This window comes from Mus musculus, chromosome 8 (genome assembly GCF_000001635.26).
Source record: "Mus musculus strain C57BL/6J chromosome 8, GRCm38.p6 C57BL/6J".
Lineage (NCBI taxonomy): Eukaryota > Metazoa > Chordata > Mammalia > Rodentia > Muridae > Mus > Mus musculus.
This window is the reverse complement of record NC_000074.6, coordinates 47,261,753-47,287,874: the sequence shown is the minus strand read 5'-3', so window position 1 is coordinate 47,287,874 and position 26,122 is coordinate 47,261,753. Positions and strand designations below refer to the sequence as shown.

General features: G+C 44.9%; 1 protein-coding gene across 10 annotated transcripts in view; it reads left to right on the top strand.

Annotated features, from left to right (window-relative positions):
* Window positions 1-26,122, top strand: part of Stox2 (storkhead box 2) — a 233,800-nt gene that overhangs the window by 125,973 nt on the left and 81,705 nt on the right. For 2 of the 10 annotated variants that reach the window (XM_017312966.2, XM_030243767.1), the window contains exon 1: window positions 2-26,122. This exon is cut by the window's right edge and continues 19,069 nt beyond it. The exons of the other annotated variants lie outside the window; for them this stretch is intronic. The gene's annotated coding sequence lies outside the window, so the exon portion shown is untranslated. Of the gene's footprint in view, window position 1 lies in introns of those variants that run through there. 10 annotated transcript variants of the gene reach the window in all.

Genomic DNA, 26,122 nt, shown 5'->3' with positions numbered 1-26,122 from the left:
TAAAGCACGGTTCAGCCGCCGCCTGTGATTGCTGCGCCGCGGCTAGTTGAGGGTTTGGGGTAGAGGAGGACCTGCGGTGATGGATGTGCCGAGTTATGTATGGGGAGAGCAGGGAAAAATTAGCTCCCATCCACCATTTTGTACCTCTGTAAGATCCACAGCAGGCCCTCTCAATATGGGGTTGGAGAGCTATTCTTTAGGTAAAAATCGGGGAGGGGGATTGAGCTGAGCATCTGGTCTGCAGGGAGATAGGATGGCTGCAGCCTTCCCTGAGCTTTGTGAAAGGCGAGCCTTAGTCCAGGGTTGCCCGCAATACCAGGTTCGCCTGGGCCTGCCTGCATTATGGCTTAGAGGATATTTAAACACTCCCTCCCCCCCTTTTAAAAAAAGGAACAGGTTCTTTGCACCGTTCTGGAGATTCGAGGCAGGGGGAAGCTCTGCCCATGTCCGTCTGAGTCTGTTTCAATTTGTATGCAGGAGCTATGCCGTGGAGCTCATTGAAAGCTTGGGGAGGGAGTCGTGGTGTGTTTGCATACGGAACGCTCGCACGATTGCGCGTGGACTTAGCATAGCTTGCATCAGTGCTGTGGATGGAATGGAGGCTGTATCGTGTTTTGCATGCCGGATGGGAAGGGCAAACACAATGGTCCTAGAATTGAAGGCTTCAAAAAATAGGTTTCTTGTGAGAAAGCGGTGACTGCTCAGAGCCTCCTGGAATGAGCTGGTTTTCTTTGAATCCCATTCACTGGCTTGTGATACTGGACCAGGGATGCTGAAGGGGGAAATCCTGCGAACCTTGCATTTTGTGTCCCTTACAAGTAAGGGTGTGAAAAATGTTTCATTCTGGAAAGAATTTGCTTTTAAATGCAATGTCGTGGAAGCGTGGAGACCAAACCACTCTAAACCCTGTCTTAACTGGGGAGATTGTTTTAAGCTTGTGGTTGGTACTTATAGTCAAGCCTTACTTTCTCCCTGAATAGCAAATCCTTTTAAATTGGGGTCAGTGTCTCACACTTTAAAAATGTACTGTGACCACGTCTCCATTCCCAGAAAAAGCCTCAAAGTAGCTATCCCTTTTATTTCAAAATCAGGTAATATAAGGATGTTGCATGCTATTTTGGCAATCACACTCCCTGGATTTTCTCTCTTGTGACAAACCAGTTTTGGGAAGGAAGTAACAAGCATAGTTTATGATTAAGTAATTTAAGTGGCGGCTGCGGTTGTTCTATTCTTTAGGCTCATGTCCAGTCAATGCACTGTACACCTAGATCCAACTCTACCCTCGAACACCATGCCCATAGGCCTCATGTACACAAGAGAGTTCAGTTAATTCCAGGCTTCCCTCCCTCACTGCATCCTCACTCAGCAAACCTCTCTCTTTCCTGCCCTCCATACCCACCCCAGAATTCAGAATTGACCCCAAATGTGGAGCTGTTCGAGGGCAGGTGGCTATCAGTTCTCTCACAAGCCTGCAAGACTCTTTTAATAATGTCAGGCACACTCCTGAGGAGTCTATTTTTTACCCGTTTCATCTTCGCTTCCTTGTGATCACACTTTCAGACTTTGCAAAAGAGGTCCATGATTACCCAGCGCTGTGAGACATCTTTGAGGGCACGAGGAAGAGGCTTCCAATTTTACACGATTCGCTCATTCCATCCTGGGTGCCACCTGCAGATGGTCAGGTGGTCTTCCCAGGATGATCCATTTCCAGCTGGTGGCCGAATTCAACGTCAAGTTACTTCTGAGAGCAGAGGAACCCAAGGAGAGAGCTGTGTCATTCATTCAGCCTTTGGTGGGGCGTCCCCCAAGACCAGTGTCTTGCTAGATTCTCTTGAGGATGCAGGGTTGGACAAAACGTAGTCTTGTCTAGGAAGGAGAGCTGTTACTTACTGTTTTATTGTAAATGTCATCAAGTTCATGGAATGCAAAGCAGATCTAGTGTTCATTGAAAGAAATAATGGATACTAAGGCATTGGGCATGCCTTAATGTCTGTCTGAGCATTGAGAGGGAAATGGGTCCTTTCTCCTATGTAACTTTTAGGATGCTGATTTCACGAGAGGACAAGTATCTTATCATTTCCTTCCCCATATTTGGCTCCTTTCAGAATGTGGGAGGTGCTAGAAGCTGATGTTGCATGAGACCGGTGGACATCATTTGGAGGAAGCTCCTCCTACAGAATGGGAAGGGGATGCACTTGTAGCAAGTTGGTTGTCCTGGGTGCAAGCTGAGCCTTTGTTTCTTGTCTCATAGCGTGAACTGGGAAATGAAGCGACTTAGGGACATGAAGGCCTTGACGCTTCCTTTTGTTAGCCCAGCCATTGGCTTCACCATTTCCTGTTACCATACTCCATTTTCAGTCAAGAAGAGTCTTGTTGTAGGTAAATTATTTGCATTCAGAGGACACGATAAGCCTCTTCAAAAAAAAAAAAAGTGCTAAATAATCTACAATAGCTTCATCTTGGAGAGACTTTTTAGAAATCCCTCCAGAAAATATGAAAATTAAGGGAAATAATTTAAAAAAATATTTGGGAAATGAGGAAAACCCCAGGACATTTTAAAAGAAATACACGCTGATAGCTATCCTGGGTTTAGTGCAGCTATCTAGCACACAGTAGGAGCTTCAAGTAGAGATATAGGCCTTTATAAGTTTTAGCGAGGCAGCCCCATTTCTAACATGTAGTAGTAAGTAGTCACCAGTGTCGAATGTGATTTATAGCAGTGGGCTTGACCTTTGGCCTTGTTCTTTTCTGCTCCCTTCAGGAGAAAAAAATGTAGGCTTCCAAGGTCAGAGCAGACACATAGAGTGCTGATCAGGTCCTGCAAGGAGACAGCTGCATAGAAAACTGAACCTTTCGGTCATGAAGACGATGCCTTCTTTCAGTGTCTCTTTTCAGTTATCAAACCTAAAGTAATCCTGAGAGTCCCCAGCCTCCTAGCAACCAGGGAGTTCTCGGGGCCGCAGAAGAGTTCACTGTTCCTCTTCCATATTCATTACCCCACAGTGCCTTCTGGGCAGGAGTGGGGGAATCTTGCCTTTTGTTCAAACCAAGTTGAATATAAAAAACGTGCACAGCATCCCAAGAGGAGAGAAGGTTGGGGCAAATGGCGGTGGGACCATTCTGCCTCATTTTTCTATCACTGGATAGAAATGGTGGCATTAATTAGAGAGCGGAGTCAAACTCCCCAAGAGAAAGGAACTCTGTAATATCCAGAGAACACTGGCAGCCGCGATCCTGGGCCACTGCGAAATGATTGGAGGGCTTTAAGCGGTTCGTGGGCAAAGTCTTTAGAGCCTGCCCTGTTCTTGTGTGTGAGCATCCTTTGAAACATCATTCATAGGATGCCAAGCCTCCGAGGGTAGCTGGTGCTTCATATTCCCTGTATAATGCTGCCGGGATTTTGGTGGGGGAGTCTCCCATCGATCAAGATGGCAAGTTAACTTTTCTAGTCTTCAGCCTCTACTGAGCATGCCCGTAAAAGACTTGGCACGTGCATGAGAAAGCAGGATGGTGACCACAAATTTTAGGTCAATTCTTGCGTTTTTTTTTAAAGTAATGCCTTTAAGGAAGAAAGTCAATATGTTTCATTCTATGGCTCTAAGGAATTTGAAAAGAAAGACAAAATAAAAGCCTAAAACGACATCCGCAAACATGAAGATTGGTTTTGTCTGGTGATGATTTAATGGTCTTAATTAAGCGGGGACACATGGCTGGCACCCGACCCGATTAGTTTATTGGTTTTCATTTTGCAGAATCTAGTTCTGGGCCCTTTAGTGTGAGCCAATTCCTCATGTTCTCGTACTGTAGGACACCTGAGCGTGGATGACAGACACACAGGTTCTAATCATGGCCTGCCTGAGCCAGCTGTGTCCCCTGCCACTCAGATGACCTCCCTCTGTCCGTAATGAGTCCTTTGGCTCCAAGCTTCATTATAGAGGTCTTCTAATGAGCAAACTCTGGACTTCTGAGCTTAGCACCTGATCGTTAGGAAAGCCCTTTGCCCTTCTCTATACACTGGAGCCTTGGACTTCTCGATGCACGAGCTGTGCTCATGTTGGGACCCTGCTTCCTGACATCCTTAGGCCCTGCGTTAAATGTGTGCCTCATTGTGGCCAGGTGACAAGCTTTAATAAATAGCATCTTATTTCTCCCTCTTTCCTCTTTGGCTTTTCTCTTCCAGTGGTTTTGATTTGCAGCTTCCCATATTGACTGCTCTCATCAAGCCGGTGGAAGGGAGGGATGGTACCCTCGGAGTCCAAGGACTTTATTCATTATTTCCCAAGGGAACACCCGGCAGTTTACAAAGGCCACCTCTCCTGGTATTTCAATATCTTCTACAGTCTTTGGGAATTTTTTTTTTTTACTTGGAAAAAAAAAAAGAAAAGAAAAGAAAGGAAAAGAGAAAATGAGTATGCTGTACAAAATCTTAGAATGTTTATGACTCCAGGGCATTTGAGGCCTTAAATTCCCTGGACCTCCAGAGATTTGCAGTAGATTAGACTACCATGCATTCTTTGGCATAAGATTGTTTATGCTGAATGCATGACTTGAGAGTCAAATCTGGCTAGGTTCTTGCTATTGGGATCATACACAAACTTTGGAGTTTAGCATAGCCTTTGTTACTCGGCCTTAAAACTGCGAGATGCCTTAAAACTGCGTGATGTCTTGGCTCTAAAGGTGGGTTTCTTGTTGTAGTGAGAGCAGAATATAGTCAAGTCTGAATTTACTCTGGCCACAGTCACACAAGAATGAAGTGACGCGGGTAAATTTTTAAAAAATAAAGGATGTAATAAACTTTTCCCTAAGTAGTAAATCCCCAAACTATTTTTATGTGATGTTGGAATGTGTAACCAGCTGGCCAGAAAATCCTATTGATTTCTCCTACTTGAATATTTTAAATTTGTCTCTTTACCCCAGCTCTTTTGATCTTCTGTTCTTCTTTGTTATTGTCCAAAGGGACCAGCTTTCCAGGCCAATCTTCTTGGGACCCCAGAAGGCTTTTATTATTTGTTTTTGTTGTTGTTTTGTGTTGTTTTGTTTTTTAACCTGACCCAAAGCAAAACTGGAGAAGTTGATTCTCTTTGTAATGTCTTGCATGCATGTGGATTGAGTTGTGTATGGACTGCGGGCTCTAGAAAGTCTTTTGACTTTCCACATCTTTCTAACCTCCTCCTTACCCTGTGCTTCTATTCTGTCTGGGAGCTCAGAGCCATTGTGTGTGTTTCAGACTTTCTGTAACATTGCTTAGAACCTGCCCTCCCCCGCCTCCCCACCTCTTCAGGTCTGACAGAATTCCATCTCTGCTTCCAGAGTCAACGAGTCTTGTCTAACCCATTCAATTTAAGATTAGGTCTCATAGCTTGGATTAGCTTGAATTTTCAACCCTCCTGCCTCAGCCTCCACCATAGCTGAGGGTGCAGGGGCACCCCAATGTACCCAGCTTGCCCCCTTCTTATTCTCTTCCTCCAGATCCTTTCTGTAACAGTTGCTTTTTGCTTGTATCATAACAGCTCTGCTCTGTGCCTCCAGCTCACCCAGTCCCATCCTTTACCGGACAGCCAGCTGTTAACTGACAACACCTGTTTCATTTACATCCTTTTTGTGCCAGCATCCTTGAGCTTGGCGCACATCAGGACTCTGATGTCTTTTAGATGAGTGACTTCTCTTAAAAGGAGGAAAGGAAGAATGTCTGGAAGTCTGGTTGTGAGTCATCCTTTTATAACTGGGGAAGTTACTACAGCTAGAATTCTATAGGCTATATATTATCCTACCAAGTATGTTTATTATATACTATACAATCTTAGGATCTTACCTTTGAGTCATCTCCTTCTATGGGAGAAAAAAAAATCCAACAAGCCGTAGCTGTTCATGAGTGAACCTTTGGGAATCGGAAGTTGGAATATACAGTCAGGAGCCAAGTAGAGCAGTTAGTCTGGATTGGTGGAGGCTGAACAGGGTTCAGAGAAGGGGAAGGTGCTAGTTAACAACTGGAGGGAGGGCTTACTAGGGTCTTGAGGAGTTGCTAGGTTTTCAGGAGATGGAGAAGGAGAAGGATTGGGGAAGACGGCATTAGCCAAATACAATGCTGTGTGGAGTTTATCATATTGTAACTTTGGGATGTGAGAATGGCATAACCAGGCAAGGGAGGAGCCTGGCGTGGAGTATAGATGGGTACCATGTGTGTCTAGTACTTTGGAGATCTGCATGGAAGGGATCCACGTAGTGATCCTGCAGTAGATGATTTAAAATAAAAACAACCCTAGAACCACGGTTCCCTACATTGACTCGCTACACTGTATTCATATGTTTTTGGAGGGAGTCTTAACCATACACAGCTTGTCTTAGGCTGTTTTATCTGGGGCTGAGAAGTTTATTTGGCACACAGTTCTAGTGACTGTAAGGTCTGAATAACATAATGGCGGTGTCCTTGTGAGATTGCTCTCCCTCCCCCCTCCCCACCTTTATCCAGGGCTCCAATACAGCTGGTCACATGTGGAAGGGAGCGAAGATTCGGTCTGGCCTCACTGTGTAATAGCTCGTTGTAGTGAGAACTGGTCCAATTACATCTGACCAAACTTCCTTCCTCCAAGTGGGCATGGATCTCCTCCGCAGAGCAGCACCCCTTTGTCTAGTTATCTTGTCACATCTAGCACAGGATGCTGCTGTAATGGGGACCAAGCTCTCAGCAGAGTCAAAAGTACCTCACCTGGACCTTCCAGGTTCCCTTTCAACTTAACTCACTGTTTAGTGAAGCGAATGAAAAAGAAAACACCTTTTCTGTAAAATTACAGGTTTCGCTTGATAATTATATTTTTTTCTAATCCCCATTAAAATGAGACTATGACTCTTTTTGGCTAAAAGCATTTAACCAGATAACCAGCTGCGAAGGACACATAGGCCTGACTGTCACAGGAGCTGTGTACTTGAACCAGAATTTGTGTAAGCCAAGGAGGGAGGGATGGGAGGAAGATGCAAGGGAGGACCTGGCAGATGGAGGAGCGGATTACTCTTTGGAACTAGTTGGTTTTAAGAAGTAAAAGAAAATAAAAGGCACCCTTATATCTTGCTGGTGGGAATGAAAACCGGTATAGCCACTATGGAAAGGAGCATAGAGGTTCGTCAAAAATCCAGCAACGGAACCAACTATACCTCTTCTGAGAACACACCTAGAGAATCCAGATCAGCATACCGCAGAGACATCTGCTCATCTGTCTCAGTGCAACACTGTCCTTAGCATCCAAGGTGTAGGATGAACCTAGCTGTCCGGCAACAGGACTGGTAAAGAAGACATACTGTGTACACTCACAGTGGGGGGTTTATTTAGCTGTAAAGAAAGAGGGGGTTTGTAGGAGGATGGGTGGAATTGGAGTTCACCTCAATAAGTGAGAGAAGCCAGGCATAGAAAAGCACAGACATTTTTATTCATATGTAGAGTCTAGATTGTGTACGCACACACACACACACACACACACACACACACACACACACACACACACACAGGGCATGAAAATGGAAGGATTATTTGGGATGGGGAACCAGTGAGAGGGGTCACAGGAGAGGGTAATGAGTGAATGTGGTTAAAGAACATGATATCCTTGATTAAAACTGTCACAGAAATCCTCCACTGCTTTGTATAACAAATCTACACCAGTTTAAAAAGATGAGTGGAGATGTTGTTTCTGAAGACGATCGGAACGATCAGGAAGCTGGGGACAGTGGAACAGATGATGAGTTCTATTTTGGTCGAACAGATGCGTTCCCAGAGCCAGGAGGTGCTTTAGGCACGCTTGTGCATAGAGGAGGTGCGAGGGCTGTAGGTCGTCATCTGTGCCGAGGAGCAGTTGAGAACACCAGAATAGCCTGGCTTTTATGTACACTCTGGTCAGCTTTTTAGGTGGCTTCAGTTATTTTTATTTCCGGCAGATGGAGGGTCAACTGGATTTCACAGACTGAGTTTTCCTTGGCTTTTCAAAAGCTTGGAGAAGCATCCTTAGCACTGCTTGTAGGTTACCCCCCTGGCCTTTAGAACCGACATCTGGTGTGATTCTTAGGCTTGCGATATTGGTGTTTGCATGGATTCAGTAGCCGTTTTGTTGGCAGCAGGAGCATGCCTTGGGTATCTGTAAGGCAGGTTTGCAAAGGGGGAGAGTCACGCAAGTGACTGCACAAAAGAAGAGACCAGCTATGTAAATAATGTATGTTTCAAACATCTGTCATATACCTATTCAGCGGAAAAATTACGGCTTAGGTAACTCACTCTCACAGTTAAAAAAAAAAAAAAAAAACTCCATTCATCTTTCTACTTTAATCCAAGATGACTCCTTCAGGCCAAGTTTTCTCTTTTTGAAGATAAAAGAGAGATATTTGGCAGATGCCTGCAGGCATTCGGGTAGAGGAATGGATGCCTGGTCTCATTCTTCTGATGGCCACAGTTTCCCAAGGAGGGACTGTCTGGCAATTAACATCCTGCCTCAGCCCTGATGCACATTCCTGTCTGATCTCTTCCTCTAGAAGAGCCAATAGCATCTCCACTGCTTCTTGTGCACTCACCTCTTGCTTTGAAATGGTTTGCTCAGTAAGTGGGAGGATGCCCGTCACGATGACTGAGGTGCGTCAGTCATTTTCGTTTCCCCACATTTGAGTGTCACTTTTAGCTCTGCCATAGCCCCCAGCTGATATGTGTTTGATAAGTCTCTCCAAAATATCCATTCAAGCTCCAATCTCTGGTGCCTGTGGATATGACCATATGTGGGAAAAGGTGTGGATGTAGTCTTGTTGAGGTGCTGAGTAGGGTGGGCTGTGCACCCAATATGTAAATAGAAGAAAAGAGTTCCAGAGGGGAGGGGGCATCATGTGACTCTAGGAGCAGATTCGGGAGTATCCATAAGCCAAGGAAGGAGTATCCATAAGCCAAGTGATTGCTAGCCACGATCAGAAGCTAGAAAGAGGCCAGGATGTATTCTTCCCCAGTGTCCTGGAAGGATCTAGCATACAGGTGTCTGTAATCCAACTTTAGGAACCAGAATCTTTTTTTCTTGCTCTGTGCTACACTTTGTGTTACTTGTTACAGGGGTTTTAGGATATGGATCTGCCTACCATTGGTTCGAGGCAGAGTCTGTCTTCTCTATGTCTCTTCCCCTCCCCTCCCCCTCCCCTCCCCTCCCCCTCCCCCTCCCCTTTTCTTTTCCCTTCTCTTCTCTTCTCTTCTCTTCTCTTCTCTTCTCTTCTCTTCTTTTCTTTTCTTTTCTTTTCCAGTTGCACACACCCCTTCCCTTCCTGCTTTGAACCTTGCTCTGCTGGACAACCTGATGGGGCCCATGAAGTGTAGTCATTGGGCTTGCAGTAGGGTAGCATTCCCAAGGTAGTGGTGGCCCTTAGTAGTTTGTGTCCCCGTGACTGTGCTGGTGGTGCCAGCTGCTTTTTTGTAACTGCTGACGAGGGCCTTTTCCTTCATCAAGTGTCTCTGTCTTCAGGGTTCCCAGCCTGACTTTTCCACTGTGCCTGGTCACTTATGAGTCACTAATATACTTGAACAGTTTGCTTTTCTGAGAAGCTGTTGGCTCTGTGAGTTAGGGCTAAGAGGCAGGCCCTGAGAGCTTTCCTACCACTCTGTGAGTAAGCAGATATGTTAGCTGTTTTCCTAGGACCTCCGTTTCCTGTCTTGAAAACATGGAAATAATAATGGTACCTGCTCATCGGGTATTGGGTGAATTATGTGAATTCATATGCATGAAGCCCTTAGAAACCAAGTCTGATTCCTTAAAGGTATGGATCTGCTATTGTTTATTATTGTTTCTTAAAGAGCCATTGCTGACCTGTGTTGCTCGTAACTAAGAATCCCATCCAGTTAGAGTTAGGCAGTAGCGTCAGTAGTTGTCACTTCACTTTAAACTCTAAGAATTGTTCTAAAGAAAGAATTACATGGAAACTATACAACAAATACAATTTTGGTTTTTACTTTGCAACAATGTTGCTCTTATTTTTGGAACCGTTCCAGGCTTTTGTTCCGTGTCTGGTGATAGCCCCTCCTGCTTCTCATGTGACTTCTTGGTGCTTTGGATTTTTCTAGAGCAGTGGCTCTCAACCTGTGGGTCAAGACCCCTCTGGGGGTTGAACAACCCTGTCACGGGGGTTGCATATCAGACATCCTGCATATCAGATATGTACATTTCATAGCAGTAGCAAATTACAATTATGAAGTGACAAAAAAATAATCTTTATGGTTGGGAGTCACCTCAACAAATGGAACTTGATTAAAGGGCCACGTCATTTGGAAAGTCGAGAACCACTGTCCTAGAGGAAGCCTGATTGTTTTTGAAGTGCTAGTTTGTGTTCCCATAGTATCCTTGTACATCTATGTGAGCATTATATATTGGGTCATCGTTTTCCTGTGTGACCCCTCTATTTTAGGTTTAGAACCTTAGAAGCTAATAGTTTACATGTATAAGTAGGAAGACACACAGTCTCTTTCAGATTCCTGGCAGTCACAGTATGGACTTGGGAGTCCAAATCTCTCTTTAACCTGAGGCACAGTTAGCAACCAGGAGTGGTGTGAAGACCTTGCTGTGTAATTGTAGGTATTTGTCACCCCGCTGCAGTCTCTGAGCCTAACGGGCAAACAGGGAAGATGGAGCCGTGTCTATGGTCCCTAGGCTGTACTGGTGGAGCCTCTGTTTGTGGAAAAAGCAAGCAAGCAAGCAAACACACAAAAAACCAATCCAATATAGATCTTTTGGCAACGTTGTAAACCAAACTCATCTTCTTGACTCCACCAACTGCCTAAAAGAAAACATCCTTTCAGATTAGATGCTCATATCTGTGACTGTAACAGAGATCCCCAGCAAACCAGGGAACTTCATCTGAACTTTCCTTTCAATTGGTTTCCAAATATTTGAAAGAAGTATTTGGACACATTTCCCCCATGTTTATCAACATGCTCTTTACAGTGTAGACAAAGGACATATGTTGATAGACTTAAAAAAAAAAGTTTAGAAGTCTTCTAGAGAAAGTGAATGAGCGAATCTTAAGTGGAAGAGTAAAGAGAATCAGAATTTGTGTGGATTTTCCCGCATCTGTGGGCACAGAACTTTGCCCAGCAGCAAAAACACTGTGGGCGAAGGCTCCAAAATCAGCAGAAGTGGAGAGACTGCCAGGTGGTTAGCGCACATGCAGCACCAGTGTGAGGACCAGCTTTGGATCATAAGAATGAATGTTGGTTGGGTATGGGGGCCTGACTGCAATCCCGGCACTTGGAAGCCAGAGCAGTTGAGTGCCGAGCAAGCTACCTTTTGAGACTAGTTTATCAGCAAGCTCTGGGTTTTAATTTAGAGACCCTGCCTCAAGGAATTAAACAAAAAAATCAGTCAAGGAAGCCTCTCTGTCAGTTTCAGGCCCCTGTCTGCATATTTCACATGCACATTCACATGTGCACATAAACATGTGCCTGCACACAGGTGAACACACACACACATGCACACACACATGCGTGCACACACCAAAGAGAGAAGAAAAAAGTAAGTCAGACAGTTGCATCGGGTGCCCTGGTATCCACTTGCTGGTTGTACAGTACTGGCAAGTTATGTACTCAGATTACTTTTAATTCCCTTATCTATAAACTGAGAACACAGTGATATCTGAGCGAGTTTCTGTGTGGATTAAAGGCATGGGAGAGAGCCGGCAGGGTCCCCGGTGCAGGGTAAGGTCCTGCTGTTTATGATCCTTTGGAACACAGCTGTGCAGACTGGGTCTTCCTTGGATCTTCACAGCTGAGGGTACAGCAGCCAACTTGTCCAAGGTCAGACCAAGGTCAGGGGTCTACTTAAGTCAGAGTCTTAGCCTCTTACACCGTCTCTATTTGATCAGAAATCAAATATTCCATTTCTCATTGATTTTGATACGTGATCTAAGGAAGCCCACAGAATTAGTCATTTATCTAAGTAGGCTCCTTGTTCTCAGATTTCCAACTTAGGAAAAAAATAATCCAGATCACTATGAAGTCAACATTCTGTGAAATCTGAATCCAGGGGAACTGGACTTCACTTAAAATCATTTAGTCAGATGCAGTTTAACCTGAGATGTTTATTTTGACTTTTTAGTAGAAGGTAAAGGCAGAAAAAAAGAAAAGGAAAGAAAGAAAGAGAGAGGGAGGGAGGGAGGGAGGGAGGAAGGAAGGAAGGAAGTAAGTAAGGAAGGAAGGAAGGAAGGAAGGGAAAAGAAAGCATAAAGCTTCCTTGGAGGTGGAAGCTGGACTGTGTGCATGCATTTCCATATGCAACAAAATTGGGTCTCACTGAAACTCACTCTGTAAAAGGAGACAAAGGTATTCTTTCCCAAGGCCGACCTGGAGGGAAAACCTAGCGCTGTCCCTCCTTTAAACCAAGTACATTTTCTCACTTTTGATGGGTCTTCAGAAGGAGAGATGGTTTTGTAGAATCTGGGCGTGTACAGCACCGTTTGGGCCACTTCCACTGGTGAATCTCTGCGGCTTTCCCGCAGATGTGAGTTCGTAGCCTGACTTGGAACTCTGGCGTGGCAATTGAGCTGGAGACGACCAGCTTAGCTTTCAAAGCTTCATGGGAAATCCCACCCAGCCAGGGGTCTGGGGGCTCAGAAGTTAGACACCTTCGTGGTGGCATCCACCTGAGTCATTCGTGGTCTGAAGATGGAGAGAATCTATTTTCTGTCAATGGCCAATGCTTGTGAGCAGGCAAGGCCTAGGTTTTGCCTGTAAAGGCTTAGTTTCTCTAGAATACAGACTACACCCTGTGTGTCGATACCTGTGTGTGTGTGTGTGTGTGTGTGTGTGTGAGAGAGAGAGAGAGAGAGAGAGAGAGAGAGAGAGAGAGAGAGAGAGAGAGAGAGAGAGACTCATGGGAAGAAGACACAGAGCCCGCATTGAGATGCTAGGTTATTGTCGTTCTCACTGTGTGATCAGATACCTGACAAGAAGCCCCTTAAGGGAAGAAGTGTTACTTTGGCTTGAAGTTGGAGGGATACAGTCTTTCATGGCAGTGGGAAAGGCTTGCCAGGAGTAAACAGCAGCTGGTCACTTTGCTTCAGTAACCGAAGGCAGAGAAAGACGGGAAGTGAGGCCAGCCATAAAACATCAAGGCCTACATCCAGTAACCTACTTCCTTCCATGAGAACTCACCAAACAAGGCCTCAGCTGGGGACCAGGTAGTGAAACCCAGGAACCTACCTTCTGGGGACATTTCCATCCAAACTATGACAGATGCTGCTGATCTTTACAGGTAAAGACGAAGGTATTATTTTCCAAGGCCAACTTGGAGGGAAAGCCTAGCTCTGTCCCTCTTTTGAACCAAGTGCATTTTCTCACTTTTGATGGGTCTGCCCAGGGTTACAAAACGCAGCCACCGCTGTGGAAGGCTCCTAGCAATGCATTGGTCCTTTGGCTGGGACTGATGCTGTAGGTTTATCGGAGGTGTGGCTAACAGCTGCGAGTTGTCATGGAGGCAGGTTGTTGGGAGACAGGTTCTTAGAAGCTTTGGCTAAGTCTTGGCAGCACCTGGGGTCAGAAGGCCTCCTCCGGTTTCCTTCAGTCTGACTACGTCATCCCTTATAAAACAAAGTTTAGGTGTCCAGACAGACTCCTCGTGTTTTATTCACACTGCTCCCGAGACAGCGACCTACTTTTTATGAGTACCCCATCGACAGCGTACATCTCCCAGGCAGTGCAGTTCCATTACCTCACTGAGGCCTCAGACCAAGCCTGCATGGCAGTCACCAGTGAGTGTTTTCAGTAGGACCAACGAGAGGCTTTGTACGTACGCACACAGTGTGCTGACTCTCAAGCACGGCCCGCAGCACACCTTTAATCGTCAACGTTCAGCTGAGACTTTATGTTTAAACAATGCTAGAATTAACTTTAAAGGTTGTGTGTTCGTTTGGTGTGTGTGTGTGTCCACGTATGTGTAGGTGGGCTCATTCCTCCCTGTGCATATATGTGCAGACCAGTTGGTATAAGGTGTCTTCCTTTATCATCCTCTGTCATATTGAAAAAAAGATTTATTTATATCTCTGTGTATGTTTGTATATATGTGTGTGTGCACACATGAATGTGTATATTGCACATGTGCACACATACATTTGGATGCCCTTGGAGGCCGGAAGAGAGTGTGAGATGCCCTGAGCCTGGAGATACATACAAGAGGTTCTGAGCTAGCTGACATGTATGGTGGGACTAAATTCCACTCTTCTGCAAGAGCGCTAAGTGCCCCTAACCCGGAGTCATCTCTCTAGCCCCACCACTATCTCTTTGGAGACAAGGTCTCTCATTGTGTTTGGAGCCTACCTTTTTGGATGAGCCCCTGGGATATCTGTCTCCACCCTCTCCCCGAAATGGAGTTATGGGCATGGGCTATCCTATGTGGGTTCTGGGGATTTGAACTCAGGTCTTTGTATTTGCTCTACATACACTTTACTTTAAGAGCCATCTTCCCAGTCCGGAATTAAGTTGTTATTTTATTTTAAATAGAACTCTTTTTATTCTCCAAGCTTTCTACTTTGTACTTCCTTTAAGGTGGGTGAAGTGGGGCTGATTCCACTCAAGAAGCCTATGTTGAATTGAGAGGAGCAGATTTTAAGGTTGTTCTGTACCTGTCTTAATGAATTTTAACCTCAATAATTATGTAGGTTATTGGAGAATGACCTTTCTCCAGCCCACAGGAGTTCGGTGGGTCGTCCTGTCTTCTCTTTGGAGTGGTGGAGCCCAGGCTGAGCTGTCAGGGGTGGGGTGAGGAGCTGTTCTTGCCTTTCCTCTTCTTGTCACCTCGTGAGCTCCTCTGATGCCTTAATTGGCTTGATGTTATCACGGCTGTCACTCACAAAGGCTAGCCCTGATTCCTAGGGGAGATCACTTTGCTCAAGTCCTAGGTCTTAACTCGTTTAGCACAAAGGTGCCTGACAGCCACATGCGCAACTTTGACTGAAAGTGTTCCCAAGTAAATGCATACTCTGGTGTAAACTCATAATCGTGTTCACTTGCGAAACATTTTTCATTATATATTATGTATGATTTAATATATATTTATAATGTGTATATGTATGTGTGAATGTGGTGTGTTTGTGTGTTGTGTTAGGTTTGTGTACCCTCGTTTTTTTGTGAGTGCTTGTGCCTGGTGTTAACATGCGGAGGCCACAGGAAGAGGTAGGACAGTGGTTCTTACCTTGTGGGTCGGTCCCAATCTGGGGTCAAATGACCCTTCCACAGAAGTCACCTATGACCATCTAGCATACCAGATATTTGAATCATTTGTAACAGTAGCAGAATTGCAGGTATGAAGTAGCAACAAAAATGCTTGCTTTCGTGGGTGAGGGTCACCATACCTTGAGGGGCCATAGGAAAGGGTCGCAGTGCTCGAAAGGTGAAGAGGCACTGAGGGGGTGCTCTTCCCTCACCTCACCTCATTTCTTTGTCAGGCTCTTCCACTGAGTTTGGAGCTAAGCTGGTGGCCGTCACCCACTCACCCATGATCCTCCTGTCTCCACTCCCCTCCTCTCAGAGATGGGGTGATAGGCATAGACATGACCATACCCAGATTTTTTTATATGGGTGTGGGGATTTAAGCTCAGGTAGGTTCTCTTGCTTATACAGCGAGCAGCCTCTGAGCCGTCATCTTCCGAGGCTGGGCAACACACATTTTCTTCTACTGCCTTATATTTTCTCTGTACTCTTCTTGAGTCTTTCGGCCATGAAAACGACGAAAGAAAAAGGTTGAGTGTAGCCTTAACTTCTGCCACGTGTTTTTGGAAGCATTGAGACTGAATGTACTCTGAAGATAACCACAGGCCAAGTCACTGAGGGAGCTGACAGGACCTGATGCTGTAATTCATGATGACGTTATCAGGCAAAGAAGGCCTTGTGTAGGCCTGTAGGTGGAAGATAAGATTAAATCCAACATAATCAAGAAGTTAATAAAATAGGGATCTGGGTGAATCCTAGATGATATAGAGTGATAACGTTATAGATGGCTAGGAGTGGATAAATGAATGATGTCTTTGCCAATCAGTTAACTGGCTTAGAATATATTACACTAAATGTGTATTATAAAATCTCCACTTCGGGTGGGGGTGGGGTGGGGGCTGTGCCTGTGACTCCTTGTAAGACAGTGATTCCATCAGAGAAAACTCTTCTTAGTTCCAAGTCCCCGGAGTTTCTCAGCAATGGGCGGATGAGTTTCGTTCCCCTTGGTAACAAGGTGAATGCGAACAGAATGCAGGGGCGGGGAGGGGTCGGTAAAAACTTCTGCAAAATCTAGAACCTATAAGATCCCTGAAATATATAGCACTGAAAGGAATCAAGATACCGAAAACCCCCTGCTGTTCAGCAGACATAACAATAGGCACAAGGTTTTAGTCAAATATTTTCTAAAAATTCCTCAAATTTTAAGTAAAAGTAGTTGAAATTATTTATTTCTACTAATATTTAAATTCTCCATAAACAAAAAATATTGGAGAGATAAAATACAAAGTTGATAGGTCTTAACTAAAAAAAAATGTGATTTATGTTTTTTGTAACGTTTAAGCTTTAAGGTCAAGGGGGTTACTGTGTAAAAAGGTCAAGTTCACTTGTGTTCCACTTCTCAAGAGTAGAATCTAAAATTATCTTCATGTTCCCTCTTTGAATTTTGTGTAATCGTTTTATGTCTGATGATTTGCTGAGACAACTCTGATTAGTAGTTTGTATCTTAAAAAAAAAGATAAGGGGCTGGAGAGATGGCTCAGTTGTTAAGAGCACTGACTGCTCTTCCAGTGGTCCTGAGTTCAAATCCCAGCAACCACATGGTGGCTCACAACCATCTGTCGTGGGATCTGATGCCCTCATTTGGTGTGTCTGAAGACAGCTACAGTGTACTCATATACATAGCATAAATAATATTTTAATAAAGGTTTTTTTTTTAAAAGGTGGAGTTAGGGACTTACAAGCCTCAGCTGGGTAAGGTGGGATGGGGTGTTCAACAATATGCAAGACACTCAGTGTTCCAATTAGAAGACTTTTAAAGACATAATATTTTTCTGTACACTCTGAACACTCCATGCATTTATGCAATGTGTTTTGGTCATACCCACCCCTACTTCCCACCCCCAACTTCCTATGAGTGGGAAGACCCTGTAAGGTCCCTGTGCCCTGGTCTTTTGAAAAAAAAATAGGTTATTCCTAAAGTAAAAATATACTTAATTCTGTCAACCTAGTTTAATTTTTACTTTGTGTATATTGGTGTTTTGCCTGCATGTATGTGCTTGTCTCGTGTGGGTACCAGTCCAGTGGAACTGGAGTTACGGGCTGAGCTGCCACGTGGGTCCCAGGAACTGAACTCGGTCCCCTAGAAGTGCTTTTTAACCACTAAGCCATCTTCCCAGCCCCCTGTAAACCTATTTTTAAGCATGCTTTTGACACTATTTTCTCATTTTCTTCCTCCTGGTCCCTAACAACTGCCATCGTGTCTTTGTGGATTTGCGTCACTGATACCTCACTGAAGCACTTCTGTGTGAAATCATATAGTATTTATTTGTGACTGGTTTATTCCATTTCGTGTCACATCCTGAAAGTTCAATGATGCTCTACTTCCTCAGATGTCTTTTCCTTTTTTTTTTTTCAGGATAAATAATATCCTATTATCTTGTGGATGCACACAACATTCATCTTCCAGCGAACATTTTGACTCAGATACTGTTATTCAGAGAGTATTAGATTGAGACCTTGTTTCTAATTCTTTCAAATAGCTTAGAAACGTTGGCTCTTGGGAAACTCTCCTTCTTTGTGAGGTCTCACCAAACTTTTCACAGCTATCGCAGCATTTTACATTATAGCCAACAGCTTCCAATCCATCACTCAGATGTCAGCATCACAGTACCTCATATTCTCTAGATGTGATGGGTGTGCAGTTTCAGTAACCTACCATAAGAATGCATATTTGGAGCCGGGCGGTCATGGCGCACGCCTTTAATCCCAAAGTGAGTTCCAGGACAGCCAGGGATACAGAGAAACCCTGTCTCGAAAAAACAAAAACAAAACAAAACAAGAATGTCTATTTAGACTGAGGCTCAGTGGAAGGTTAAACTCTTGCCCTGCAAATGTGAGAGTTTAAGTGAGTGTCTGTAATTTTAGGGCTCTGTGGTGAGATGGGAGACAGAGAGAGACAGAGACAGAAGTCCCCAGAAGGTGACCTGGTATGCTCAATGGTGAAACCCTATTTCAATCAAGTTGGAAGAAGGCAAGGACTGACATGCAGGGTTGACCTCTGACCTCCTCACACATGCTGTGATATTCAGGAGCTACACACACACACACACACACACACACACACACACACACACACACGAATAGGTATCGGCACTGTTTCTTCATAGAAAGGCTTTAGTTGCCCAGTAAGGACGACCATGGTAGAAGATAGAACTAGGAGAAAGGGCTTATTTTTTATTTGATCGTTATTTTCTTAATTTTTTTTATGAAAGGTGTATTTAAATATGGGTATTGTTTTAGTTAGGGCTTTATTGCTTTGAGGAGACACTGTGACCAAAGTAACTCTTGAGAAGAAAAACGTTTAACTGACGCTTGCTTACAGTTTCAGAGGTTTAGTCCATTATCATCATGGCAAGAAGCATGGTGGTACGCAGGCAGACATGGTGCTCGAGAAGGAGCTGAGAGTTCTACATATCTGATCTGCAGGCAGCAGAAGGGGACTGTGTCCCACACTGGGTGGAGCTTGAGCATAAGAGACCACAAAGCCCTCCCCCACAGTGACACACTTCCTTCAACAAGGCCACAGTTCCTAATAGTGCCACTCCCTATGGGCCAAGCATTCAAACATTTATCTATGGGGGGTGTGGCTGTACCTATTCAAACTACCATAGGCATAATTAACTTCTAATTATTCGACTTTGATCCCCATTTACAGTGCGAGCCATGAGGTGGTATTACAACTTAAGGAAATGAAGAAGCAAGCCTTTGTGCCCTTGCCTTCAAATCACTTGAAAGATGCTTAGGACCATGGAGTATACTGCCAAAAACAAAATGTGCCACTCTGCAGAGTCCCAAAGCCTCACCGAGGGGCTTCAGGCGGTGTGGGGTGACATCCTTACGCTCTGTTCGGCAGCACTGAGTTGTCCCTGTCCTTGCCTTCCTTGCTGCATGCAGCAGGAAATAGCTGCGGCAGGAACGTTCTGTGTAGACTGCGGTTCCTAGACACCATCTGGGGACCAGCGTCGGCTCCGTTCCTTCTGCAGAGTCATCCAGGGAGCTTGTTAAGCAGGCGCACGTCTTGGCCTCATTCTCCAAGTGTTTGTAGGTTTGGGACGAGGCCCAGAACTTTATGTTTTTAAACACTCTCTAGGTAATTTTGGGTCTGGGAGCCACTGGTTTTGCCATCGTCTCCGACTGCGGGCTTCCCAGTGTCTTTGTTTATTACGTCTTTACTGTCCCATCAGCCAGGATCAGGGCCTGCAGAGGAGGACCTTGATCTGCATGTCCCTCCAGAGGGTTAACATCTGTACTTAGATTCTGGAAACCCACAACTTCCTGGAGACTCATAGGAAACAATTGCAGGGCTGGGCGCTAGGGTGAGGACGAGTTAGGAGTGTGTGATGTCATGGATCTGTAGGGCTCAGCAGAGCTAGAGGAGGAGAGGGGGGGTGCAGAGCTCTCTGAGGCAGTGTCACAGGCTCACTAGAGTCATCCCTGCAAGGTAAGGACTGTACAGATTGGGCGTGGGGGTGGGGGTGGGGGAGATCGGCAGGGGACAGGAGGTTTCCCAATGAGCAGTTCTGCCCCTTTGGAAGCTAGGTGTAGTGAGAGATGAAAGACACAAGCAAGGAGAGGCCAGAATTGAGAAGAACCTTGTATTCTAAGCTGGGAGCTGTAATTTTTATTGTTTTTGTTTTTCGAGACAAGTTTTTTTTTTTTTTTTTTTTTTTCTGTATAGCCCTGGCTGTGTAATTTTGTTCTAAGTATAAAATGTCACCCAAGAATTTTAAGTAGGGGTGTAGCGTGCTGGGATTTGCAGTTACAGAGAGGTAACCCTGACACAGGCGGATCTAGGTCAAGTAGCCAAGAGGAAGAAATGGCAGAGAATGGGTGTGAGGATTGGAGCAAACAATGTCCAGCGTGACTGAAGCACAAAATCTTTATCCACCGGGAGAATTGGAAGAGGAGGCAGGAGGAGGTGTTGAAGTCACTCTGAAGACACTGGTCAGCTGAGGGTGTGTGTGTGTGTGTGTGTGTGTGTGTGTGTGTGTGAAGTTTTGGTGGCCTCCAAGTTGTATGAGTTAGGGTTTTTTTTATAAAATTCTCAAGACGGGGACAGGAACAGGGGTGTGTTGGAAGAATGTCTATCTAGCATGTACAGTGGCCCAAAGAGAAGGTGGGAAAGCAGACATTGGCTATGTAGCTGGACATAGAGAAATGTGGGCGGTCCCTTCTCCTTGAATGTATGACCTGCAGATGAGGCCACTGGGACACTATCTTTGGAGGTTTGTCCTTGGTAGAGAAACATTATCAAGGTGCCATGTGTGAGTTATTCTAAATACCCAGAAAGGGGATCTAACTTACATCTAACTGAGGTGAAAATTCCCAAGCCAAGCCACTCCTGAGTTTACTTCTAATGTTGCCTTAAGAATAATTCGAATGGGATTCTGTCATCGTAAAGGGCGATTTCCTTAGGACAGTCAGGACTCCTTGCCAGCCGTAGTCAAGAAAAATTGATCGTTGAATTAAGCCTTTGTCAGGCGTGACTTGCTGTATATATAAAATGTTCCACTGACAGTGTAATCCATCTAACTGGGACTGAACCACACTAATTTGAGATAATTGGGAGGAAGACCTGTCTAAGGAAGTGAAAGATTTAAATGTTATGGAATATTTAATGAAAGGAAGCCATTCCTTTTATGTCCTTAGGCTATGTAAGGAATGGATAAATTATTTATAATTAGCATATCAATTGTTGCCATGGCATTTGAAAACAGGTTTATTTTTTCCCCATCCTCAATAATAGAGATAGCCTTGTCAAATCTTATTTACACCGCTTAATTGCAGTAACCAAAGGAAAAGAGACTGTTGGCCTGGCCCTCTCCCATAATCCCTACACTCAGAACTGGTAGGCTGCATATGACGACTCTTTGCTGTGTGGAGGAATCAGGTAATTCTCCTTAAAGACGAGGCTATGTCTGATATTCTTGTACCCTACCATCTGTGTGAGAACAGATGCGCTTCTGGAATTTAAGAGGAAACAATACCTATGTAAATATTCAAGACAAACAGGCAAAATATTCAAGGTAAATTTCAAAATGAAAATTGAAATTTAAGAAAAATACTCTCAAGACAGGAGGGGGGTGTTGGGGGGAACTTGTCTATGTTGGTAGAATGCTTGTCTCTCATGCACAGTGCCCTGAGTTTGATTCCCAGCATCATATAAAACCTGGTATGTTGGCACATACTTAGGAGATGGAGATGGAGGCATTAGTATCAAGAGTTCAAGGCTATCCTCAGCAACGTGCAGAATTTGAAGGCCGGTCTGACTACATGAGGCCTTGCCAAAACAAACAAACAAACAAACAAACAATAAAACCATCAAGATAAAATAATAATTAAATAATTAAAGGGATCTGCTAACACAAGCACCCTAAATGATAGACATGTTTCTGAGTGACTAATGTTTTTCCCCCTAAGGAATATTTCAGAATTTGTGGTGATGATGACTTCCGTGTACTGAGTGCCAATTAGGCAACATTTACATTTCTTCATATGCCACAACAACCAGAAGTATGGCGCTGATGCTATGTATCTTCCTGTCCATATACGGATGAGGAATTTCTTGTTGAACATTTTACATCGCTGATTGAATTGAGGCCATCTAAGTTTTCTTACCATAAACTGTTCGTACTTCATCCCCTGATTTAGAATTAGGATGGAGTAGGTGGGGTTTTAAACTAGATTCCCTAAGAGATGGAGAGGTTGGAAGCTGGGCCGTGAGTGAAAGAAAGAGCCTCTGACTGTGGACGCCACGGAAGAAAGGGTTGGTGTCCCGGCAGCAACCATAAGCCATGGGGATCCAAACAGCACATCCCGAGGAGCGTCGCTCATAGCTTGAGTTGCTTTGTCAGACCCTTCGTTATGGATCCTCTGCACATGCGCAGACCCTTTCTGTTGGGTTTCTGCTAGCACAGTCCACGCTGAGTCATTGCCTGGGGCTGGAAATGTGTGAGAAGGCTGCCTTAGCTGGGGTACATAGAGGCTCTGCATATAGCCAACTCTGTAGCCTGGCCCAGCCCTGGCTCCTCTGTGTCCCTGTATGGTTAAATGCCTCCCTAAACACCTAAAGACCATCAACTGGTGCACTGTTTTCGCTTAGTCATAGTCAAAGTTATTGTTATTATACTCCGATAATCTAAGGTTGGTAATGAAGGTTTTGGGTTTCTAAAAAGGGGTCATTTGTTTCTGAGAACTTTTTTTTTGTCAGAGTTAGGACTTAACTAGCAATAATTACGATGGCCCCCAACCTAGAGGAGGGATCTGAAAGATGGTTTAAAATAGATGAACTTTGCAGGGTAGGCATGGTATTTTTCAGTGTGCGCGTTGCTGATCTGGAAGTAGCAATTAAGACTAACAGTTGTGAGGTTCCCAACCAATGATGTTTGATAGCAGGTAGTAGGAATGCGCATGTGTATTGGTGAGCCATCCTAATTTATTGTTTTGCTTTGCCTCTTCTGAGATGGACTGTGGCATTAGATCTGTGAGGAGCTGCCATCAGTTGCCTCTCTCCTCTTTAGAAGAGACTCTTCTTCCAAGCTGCGGATAAGTGAGCAGAGCTCAGCCGGGCCGGGTTTCATCTGATGAGGGGGCTCTGCCCCATCTCCTGGCTGTGGGACTGGTGTTCTTGCAGACACTGTGGTGGGGGGCCAGCAGAGCAGCCAGGATGATCTGCAGACAGAACACAAGAGAAAACCCATCCCCAGGTTTTCAGGAGCCCATAGGGTATTAGGACAGTCACTTCGTTATGCAGTTTGTTGATTGGGCTTATAGCAGCTTTTTTTCTAGTAGTTTGGTTTTCAGTTCAGGTCATCTGGAGTCTGGAGTGCATGTGTTTCTGTTACTGAGATTAGGAAGCAGGGCAGATCTAGTGCTGGGCCATCGCTACGTCTTGTATTGCCTTCCAGTTCATCTCTGGATCTTTACCAATTTAGCTACCAAATTCGTGTAGCTTCAATAGCTGCCTTTGCGGTTAGAAGATTAAGTTGTTGGGATTAAAACCAAACGAAACCTGCACATGCATGAAAGGCCACTTCGGTGTCTCCAGGAGTTTGTCTCTGGCAGCCTCGAGCTTCAAGGTTCAAGAATGGACTGTAGACTTCATTTATTAATGCAGGACAGGAAATACGGCTGAGGGAGAGTTTGGTTCTGTGTCCCATCAACATGGACATGGGCCAGTGACTCAGTTGGTGGCTGCCCTGTCACTCAATGAGGCTCCCCAGGTCTGCTCACAGGGTTTCTGAGAAAGGAAGAGATTTTGTCAAGTGGCTTCTCTTTTGGAAAATGATCCCCAAAAGCCACTGACTCCTGATGTTGGTCATACGAACCAAGAGACAACAAAGAGACCTGACAGAATCTTAGGGTTTACCCAGAGTGGGAAATGCTCTGATAATATGTGAAGGACAACACCTGGTGACTATTCTGGGGTCACCAGAGAACCTGTTACCTTCCCGAACGTCCTCGGGTGACTATGTCACCTTGCTGTCATAAATTTCATATTCACAGACTTTAAGAATCTAAAAGGACAACTCAAAACTGTGATGGGATATTGCCACAATCAATAGTATGGAAGTTGGCTAGGATCTTGGGGTCTCTGTGATGCAGCCTCATTTGGGCTGCACGCAGGATGAGGCTCATTGTCCAGCACTGCCTACATAGTCAGTTTCAGAGCAATCCTTAAGTCAAGTATAGTATTTTTTTCTTTTTTTGGTGATTCATTGGCCTTCTCTTGAATAATCAGATACAGATTTAGATAAATGTTTGGGAATTCAGGCAATTGTGGTTATCTGTCTTTTAAATTTGGAAGGAACACACGTTCTCTCTTCATAGTACGTAAAGTTTTGTGTGTTGGGTTGTTGCCATAGCCGAGTATTTTAGGGACTTAATTTATATCAATAAGCAATTAATTGTTGGGTACAATTCAAGTATTGTAAGGGAAACGGAGAAAGTGATTGACGTTTTGGCGTAGATCCTGCGGGGCTCTTTGGAGTCGTCTATAAATATTAAAATCAAACGAACAAAGAGGCCCCTAGGAGGAATTCCTAGCTCTAGGTCTCGCAGCTGCCCTCACATAACACCACAAAAGGTCGAGGCCAAAATACAGGGAAAAACTAATTATGACGGAGGATCAATTAGATTCATCTACATACAGCAACACAACTCCTTCACCTGAGGCCCAAAGAACACCATTGAAGAGGGGATGGAAAAATCATAACAAACGGGGGACCAAGAATGCTGTGAGATTCTATCTCCTAAAGAACGGCAGGGAACCCTCACTCATGGTACCACATCAGTGTGGCCAGATTAGGACCACACACTGGACATGCTAATAAGGAAGGGAGAACTCTCACAAGGCCCCACCCACACCCCACCCCACCCCACCCCACAAAGAACTGTGGGCAACCAAGGGGTGCTGAGAGCTGGGAGAAGTAGTCTTTCCCCAAAGGAAGGCGTCCCCTAATTGGTTTCTCAACACTGAATGGTCAGTCCTGAACCCCCGAGCATGCAAAGGACACACAGAGGACTCAGCAGGTTGTATCGATCGCGGTCAAAGCAACAGAGAAGAGGAGGCCAAGAACTGGAGACGGAGGTGAGAGGGGGGAGCACGGGAGGGAAAGGGAATGGAGGGAAATGACATCATTATATTAAAAAGCAAAACGTGATCAAGGCAGCATTATGTGAGAAGGCGGCAGGATTGAGGGCGGCAGTCCCCTGTGTTTCTGAGATCCAGCAGCTAGCTTTTAGGCTCAGGTCTCTGGGATTGTGTTTGCACAGCTAGAAAATATTACAAGGGACTATAACTTTTGTTTTCAAGATGGAAACGATTTCCTGATGCGGGGCATAAAAGCTTATGGTAGGGGGCTGGGGCTGAGGCAGTGGCCTAGCAAGTTAAAATCCCACTGCACTGGCATGAGGCCTGAGTTTGAGTCCTAGAACCCACCCCCAAAAGGCAGGCAAAGGCGGCTGTGTTTGTACTCTGAGCACAGTGTGAAGTCCTGAGTTTGTGTCCTTGTACCTATGTAAGAAAGGGAGAATACGGGAAGGTTTCTAATCCCAGCACTGGAGAGATATGGACAGAGCCATTCCTGGGTCCTGGAATCCAGTTCTGAGCCAATAAGGGACCCTGTCTCAAAAAGAAAAAAAAATGGACATAGAACTAAATGTAAAGGTACTGAATGTGATCTCTGGCCTGTACAGGGACACACACACACACACACATACACACACCTTCCTAGAGTAATACACAGTTCTATCTCCTATCTTGTGGGAAGCCATTGTTTAAATAAAATACTGGTCCAGATGTACAGTGCTTTTCTTCCTTCTTGCCTGATATCCCAGCATCTTATGTGGCTTCCATAGATGTCTTCACGCGAAAGAGGCTAAGCATGAACCATATGGATTGAAGGAGGGCATGGTGGCGCACACCTTTAATCCCAGCACTCGGGAGGCAGAGGCAGGTGGATTTCTGGGTTCAAGGCCAGCCTGGTCTACAGAGTGAGTTCCAGGACAGCCAGGGCTATACAGAGAAACCCTGTCTCAGACCCCCCCCCCCCAAAAAAAAGAGAATTTTCTTTAGAGGGTGGATGCAAGTGTTTCTATTAGTATCTGAACAGCCCTTGATACAGGCATTCATCTAGAAGCCACAGGATACTGATGTTGCAATTGTCACGGGCCTTCCAGCTTACTAAGTAACTTTCCCTTTGAACTTCACAAGCATCTTTACTTTTGTATCCCCAGCACAGTTCACCTTGGAGATGCCAGCCAGGCAGTGCTTGTTTCTGGTGATTGACGTGATGCTGTCTGGTGCCTGCATGCAAGCACTGCTGTAGAGGACAGGTGTCTAGGGCCAGTGAAAGATGA